Source organism: Echinops telfairi, unplaced genomic scaffold (assembly GCF_000313985.2).
Source record: "Echinops telfairi isolate 266 unplaced genomic scaffold, ASM31398v2 ScPeMD7_7407;HRSCAF=8445, whole genome shotgun sequence".
Taxonomy (NCBI): Eukaryota; Metazoa; Chordata; class Mammalia; order Afrosoricida; family Tenrecidae; genus Echinops; species Echinops telfairi.
In genome coordinates this window covers 2475736-2482955 of record NW_022111307.1, presented here as the reverse complement: position 1 = coordinate 2482955, position 7220 = coordinate 2475736, and the positions used below count along the sequence as shown (strand labels likewise).

At 38.3% G+C, this 7220-nt stretch overlaps 1 protein-coding gene across 1 annotated transcript in view; it reads left to right on the top strand.

Annotated features, from left to right (window-relative positions):
* TPRG1 (tumor protein p63 regulated 1) overlaps positions 1–7220 on the top strand; it is a 165835-nt gene that overhangs the window by 41781 nt on the left and 116834 nt on the right. The window lies entirely within an intron of this gene.

Below are 7220 nucleotides of genomic sequence, written 5' to 3'. Positions count from 1 at the left end.
AAATAATATTATGGTTGGAGGTCGCCCCAGCCTGAGGAACTGTATGAAAGGGTCGCGGCCTGAGGGAGGTTGAGAACCACAGGGCTATCCCAATAGGACAACATGTTGGAGGTGGTTCAATGGAATGGCCTTATCACTGTGCCACCAAGTTCCTGGGTGATTGCCATTATAAATGCTAGGAATGCCACCATGTCAACAACTCATTGTTGGTCTCTGCTTCTGGCAGTCTGGGGATTCATCAATGGATGTAGCCAAGTTGGCCTTGGTGAATGTAAGTCTAAGTTGGTGAGCATGCATAACCTCCATCACTGACAACATGGTCTTTTGCTCATGAGCCCATTGGGCAAGACAAGAGTGACTGGGGAAAGATGATGACTCATTTCCTTAGAAAGTGTCATCTTATCCATCTGATAGTTAAAACTCTTCCCTTTGGTGAGAATTTATATGAGCTACAATTATCATTACGTCTTTGATTCATTCAGAGAGGTCTGTCCACATATCTTTTTCCCATACTTCCTTGTTACTAATTTTCTGTTAATGTCCCTTCCATCATTGGGCACACTGGACAAACACTTTCAATCTCACGTTTCCTGCAATTAGTGTCATTTCAGGGCCAGTTTCCAGCAATCCCAAAATGATCTGATTATTTCCTCTGTGCCAGTGACCAATCACGCTTGTTAAAAGTCAAAGATCCTGGTGGGGAAGCCTGGAGGAAAGAGGAACAGTATGAATATCTTGGTGGTATAGTGAGGCCCTTTCTCAAACGAACCCAGTCTCTTTTGATTTAAGGTGTGTGTGTCTGTAAACTGGCTCGATTCTGAGAATTGACTGAGCGACTGTGGCTATGCTTGTAATTAAAATTAACTTGACACTCAACATAGAATTCTTCGACTTTTGATAGCTCAAGTAATTATATAGTAGACTTCTCATATATTCCACTCCATGGATCACGCTGAGTAAATAGCCAATATGACAATTCTAAATAACACCACAATTCCATCCAAAGTTATACTACTCTGATTATTGTTTTGACTAATCTCTATTACCAGGACCTCTTTGGTAATTAAGCTCTGCCACTTGGTTCCTAAAATTACCAGATCCAATCAGCTCCATTATAGTTAAGGCCGTTCCTATGGTCAAATCTAACTTGCACAAAATAACAATAACAGTACTCTTACAGGATGTTGGCCTCCCTTCACAAATATGTTCTGCAGTGTTATGGTGAGAGGTATGTCCTCTGGGAACTCCATGTGTGGATCTGTGGTTCCAACCTAAGACATCACTCTAGCATGACAATTTCAATTAGACACCTTCTTCTATAGTAGTCCAAGGCAGCTAACTCACATTTTAGTGAACCAAGCAAAAAAATAATTAGATCTTACTTCTTAAGTTGACATATTGAATGAACAATCTGTACGGTGTGGGCCCATATCAATGAACTCAGGTGGATCCAAATTTATATTCCTTGCACCATTATATTACACCCTTAAGAGTCATCCCCATCATTAATAGTCATTCCTACTAATATTCCTGGGGTTTCTGTTTGAGAAAACTCAAGCAGTTCTTTTGGAGGGTAGCATACCTCTTAAGTCAAACTTTGTACTCAGGGAAGTACAATGTCTTGGTGCTTGTTGGCACTTAAGTCTAATTTTTGTCAGAAGAATAAATGAGTGTCTCCTGGGGATATTCTTAAAGTTTTGTAAGGCATTTGCCCCAGATAATGCTTTAGGAGAAGCCTTAGGTACCAACCTAAGCAATATCCCAAAGATTCTTACACATTGCTGGATGTATCTCATTAGATGAGGTGGAAGGTACAATGGTTTTACTGGAAGGGTGGTTTTGTAGACAAAGATGAAGTCATTTCTTCAGATGGGAATACGTGTTATGATTCTCTTAGCAGGAGTGACTCAGTGGAATAAGGAGCTCAGTGCCCCAGCTTCCTGATTATCTACTCAAATGTCCTCATCTCACGCTGTAAGATCCCCTTTATCCCAATCAATGCTCTCATTTTAATTTTAGACACCATTCAATGTTGGAAATTCAATGGCATTGTATTGCAGTTGGTTTTTAGAAATATTAGCTTTATTACCACAAGAAAGACATAATTCAAATGCATCAATTCTCCAGTATTTTTTATGCAATGTGTAACTTTCATGTGCACATGAGGTGATTGCAATATCCTGGCTTGGGTCAGGTGCACCTGAATACTTCAAGTAACACCCTTTTCAACACTTTAAAGAGGTCTTCTGCAGTAGACTTACTGCAATGAGTCATTTGATCCCTTAACTGCTACTTCCATGAGCATCGACTGTGGATCCAAGTAAGATGAAATTTTTGATAACATCAATCTTTTCTCTGTTCATCACCTCATCATTACCGATTAGTCCAGTTGGGAGGATTTTGGTCTTCTTTACATTGAGTTGCAATTCATACTGCAGGCTGCAGTCCTTGATCTTCAGCAAGTGCCTCAAGTCCTCCTCATGTTCAACAAGCAAGGTTGTGTCACCTGCATATCACAGGTTGTTAATAAGCTGACTTCCAATCTCATCTTCTTCATATAATAGAGTTTTTCTGAGTATTTTCTCATCAGACAGATTGAATAAGTTTAGTGGGGGAGAAGATACAAACCTGACGTACACCTTTCTTGATTTTAAATCATTCAGTATTCCCTTGCTCTGTTCACACAACTTCCTCCTGATTCATGTACAAATTTCCATTGAGCACAACGAAATGTTTTGGAATTCCCACTCTTCTCAATGCTATGCATAGTTTGCTAGGACTCATGCAATCAAAGGCGTTGGCATAGTCACAAGTCCAAGTAGACATCTTGCTGGGATTCCTTTCTTTGAGCCAAGATCCATCTGACACCAGTAATGATATCCCTTGCTCCATGTCCTCTTCTGAATTTGGCCTGAACCTCTGGCAACTGCTTTTCAAAGTACTTCCGCAGTCATTGTTGGGTGATCTTCAGTAAAATTTTACTTGCATGCGATATTAATGGTATTGTTCTAAAATTTGAGCATTCTGTTGAGTCCTCTTTCTTTGAAAATAGGTACAAATGTGGATCTCTTTCAGTCAGATGGCCAAATAGCTATATTCTAAATTTCCTGATATAGATAAGTAAGTCCTTCCTGTGCTTCATTCGCTTGTTGAAGCATTTCATTTGGTGTTCCTTGAGCCTTGTTTTTGGATAATGCTTTCAGTGCAGCTCGATCTTGTTTCTTCAGTACCATTGGTTCTTGCTCATATGCTACCTTTGAAATGGTTATTGACTAGTTCTTTTTGGCACAGTGACTCTGTGCATTCTCTCTACCTTCCTTTGAGTCTTCCAGGATCATTCAATATTTTGTACATAAACAGTCTCTTAATGTTGCAACTTAGGGCTTGAGTTTTTCTTTAATTCTTTCAGTTTAAAAAATGCAGTGTGCTTTCTTTTTGGGTTTCTAATACTAACTCCAGATCTTTGCACATATATATACATATATATATGATTTATTTCCAAGAAATGACTCGTTCAGCTATGGAGGTTAGCAAGTATTCAACTCATGAGTCAGGTACCAGGTTGGAGATTTCTTCTGACTCATGTGCTTGTAAGAATTGATGAACCTCAAATCAACAGTTCAAGCAGCAGGTTGCAAATTCACAGGGTTGTGGGAGTTGGAAAATTCAAAAATCTGCACATTAAGTGGAAGCCTGCTGGCTCATCTTCTAAGAATTGAAGACCAGAGAATGATGAATCAAATTTGGATCCTAATAAAATTAGCATTGCCAGAAAAAAAATCTATGTATATGAAGGACTTTCAAAAAGGTTGTGGAAAATGGAACTAAATGATAATGGAAGTTTTTCAGGAAATTTTCAAACCCTCCTCACATTGGATGCTGTTTCCTCAAGGAAATGCCACATTAAATCATTGACGTACAACAGTAAAGATTGCATAATATCCTCCAGCTCGCTGAGATCATGGCCTAGCCAAACGGCCACATAATTTTAACTATCACATTGAACTTACCATAGTATCTTGAAATTGGTTATGGTAGGACAATTTTTACCAAGAAAATAAGATCAAGTCTTTGAAAAAAATTTATTGAGAACTTATTTACTGTTTATATCACATAGCCTTTAATTTTTCATTCAGATTACCACATGTATTTTTTAATTTACTTTAGCAAGATATGGTATTGATATGATTAGAAATATAATACTCTCAAAATACTTGCACAATAATTTAGTCTTTCTTAGATAAAAATCTACTAATGTGTTTTATTAAATAAAATAATATGGCCTCATTCTTAATATTAAGGTTATCAATACTTGTAGGCCACTACAACAGTTCTACAAACAACTATTATAGCATCTAATGAGTAACAGTGCTGCCCAATCCACAAACAGTGAATTGTTTTCACCCTAGGAAGTTCCTATGCTCGCTCTAAATGCCCTGTTGTAGGGAAGGTAGGATAAGTTAGGATGGGTTAGCAAGGTGAAAGGCGCTGTTACCACTGGGACTGTCCATTAACTAGAACTGTGCAGTTCAAGAGTTGCTGTGCTTTATGAAATTCTAGTCTATGTGAGTAAACAAAAATGTTAGCTTTTAAACAAATAAAATCACCAGTGACATAGAAATGGCTTAGTCCACCAAAAAGCATAGCGATTCTAAATGTATATGCAGTGAACAACAGAGTATGTGAAGACAACAAAATATGTGAAGCAAAATTTGATGGCTGATGAGGAAGGGAAAATCTATCATCTGAGTTGGAATTTCAACATCATTATATAAACAATTGCTAGAAGAACTAGACCAAAAAGCCCCTCAATGGTATGGTACTTAATAATAGTCTAGAACACAACGAAGCATGCATATTCAGCAGATGTTATCTGGGGCCATGTGGGAGAAAGAAAAAGGTTTCTACTCCCGTACAGATTTACAGCCTGGGAAACCCACAGGGGAAATTCTGCTGTGTCCCATAGTGTTGCTATGAGCCAGAGTCGACTTAACGGAATGAGGTTAGTATTTGGTTTTTGGATTCTGAGCCATAACATGTACCCTAGAAAACATAAAACATGAGTAATTAAAATTATCCTGAGTGAGCTTTTAAAATCACAACACATAGATTATAAAAGGAAGCAATTAGTAAAAGACAATGAAAAAAATCCCTACACGTAGAAATTAAGTACTATACTTATAAAAACTGCACAGGTCAAACAGGAAGTCTTAAAGGACAGTTTTAAATTAACGAAATTGAATGAAAATGAAAATACAACATACTGAAATTTGGAGGACACACCTGAAGCAAGACTGCAAGGAAGTTTACATTGCCAAATGCTTACAGCACCAAAAAGAATAGCCTCAAGTCAGCAATCGAAGCTGCTAGCTCGAGAATCCAGAAAAAGAGCAAAATCAGTTCAGAGCAAGCAGATTGAAGAAAGTAAGCAGCAACCAATGAAAGAAATGAAAAAGGAAAAATAATTGTTGAAACAAGAAACTGCTTCCCTGAAAATATTAGTTACTGCTAACCTTAAGGACAAATTTCTAGCAAACTCACAAAGGAAAAGGAGAAAATATATAATTTATTAATACCTGGGATGAAATAGGGGCTATCTTTATAGACCATGCAGACACCAAAGGAATAGTGACGTGTATGCCTTCAAATAAATTTCACAACTTAGCTGACGTGGGCCGTTTTCACAAAACTCACAAACTAACACCAATCACTGAAAGTGAAATGATTTGCATATCCCTATAACTATTATCGCAGTTGCTATTGAAGGAGCCCTGGTGGAATAGAGGATTGCGCGTTGAGCTGTCAACACCAAGGTTAGCAGTTTAAACTCACCAGTTGCTCTATGGAAGCCGGATGAAGCATACTGTTCCCATAATGATTTACAGCCTCAGAAACTCAAAGGGGCAGCTTTACTGTGTTTCATGGGGTCCCTAGGAGTCCTCATGGCATAGTGCGCTCACCATTACTCATGGCATAGTGCGTTACTGCTAACCTTAAGGTAAGCAGTTCAATACCACCAGTCACTCCATGAAAGAAAGATACGGTTTTCTACTCCCATAAAGAGTTACAGTCCTGGAAACCCACAGGGGCAATTGTACTCTGTCCTAGTGAGTTGCGATGAGTCGGAAGCACTTGATGGTCAAGACAGAGGGTCGCTAGGAGTCAGAATTGATTTGATGGAAGTGAGAGTTTATAACTACTGGGGAAATAAAGCTTGGAAATATAAAAACCTCGCCCCCAAATTCAGCTACAGGCTTAGATGGTTTCATGGAGAATCTCATTAAATAGTTAAAGAAGAATTAACACTAATTCAACATGATTTTTTCTAGAAAATAGGGTTGGGGGTAGGGAGGTGACACATGCCAGCTCATTTCATCTGACTTGAAAACCAGGCACAGTCAATATAAGAAGGAAAACAGGATTCCAATATCTCTCATGAGTATAGATGCACATTTCTTTATAAAATGTTAGTATAAAAACATTTAGCAAAGTAGAATCTACACAGTGACCAAATGGGATTTCTTTTAAGGATGAATGTCTGATTCAATATTTCAAAATTGACCAATATAATCCACTATACAAGCATTTTAAGAAAGAAAAATCACATCATAATATCAATTAATACAGGAAAAGCACGAGACAAAATCCAATATCCAGTCATGATAAAAATTCTTAGAAAAATGCATATAGAAAAGTAGTTTCCCCAATGTGATAAATACAGCTAATATATGCCGTTAAAGAAAAACTATTATTTTCCTCTAATATTGGAAACAAGACAATGCTGTCCAATCTTACTACTGCTATGCAACATAGTCTGATTGTTCTATCCAGCACAATAAGAAAAGGAAATGATGAGAAACAACAAAGCCCACATGGAAGAAGCACACCAACCTGTGAGATCACAGGGCATCGAAGCGATCAGGTATCAGGCATCAAAGACCAAGAAAATCATAGCATTGTGAATGACGGGGAGTGCTGAGTGGGGACACAGGGCCCATCTATGGGCAATTGGATATCCCCTTGCAGAGGGTCATGGGGAGGAGATGAGTCAATCAGGGTATAGTGTAGCAATGGTGAAACATACAATTTTCCTCTAGTTCTTGAATGCTTCCTTCCCCCCACTATCATGATCCTAATTCTGCCTTACAAATCTGGCTGGACCGGAGGATGTACACAGGTACAGGTGGAAACTGGAAATACAGGGGATCCAGGACAGATGA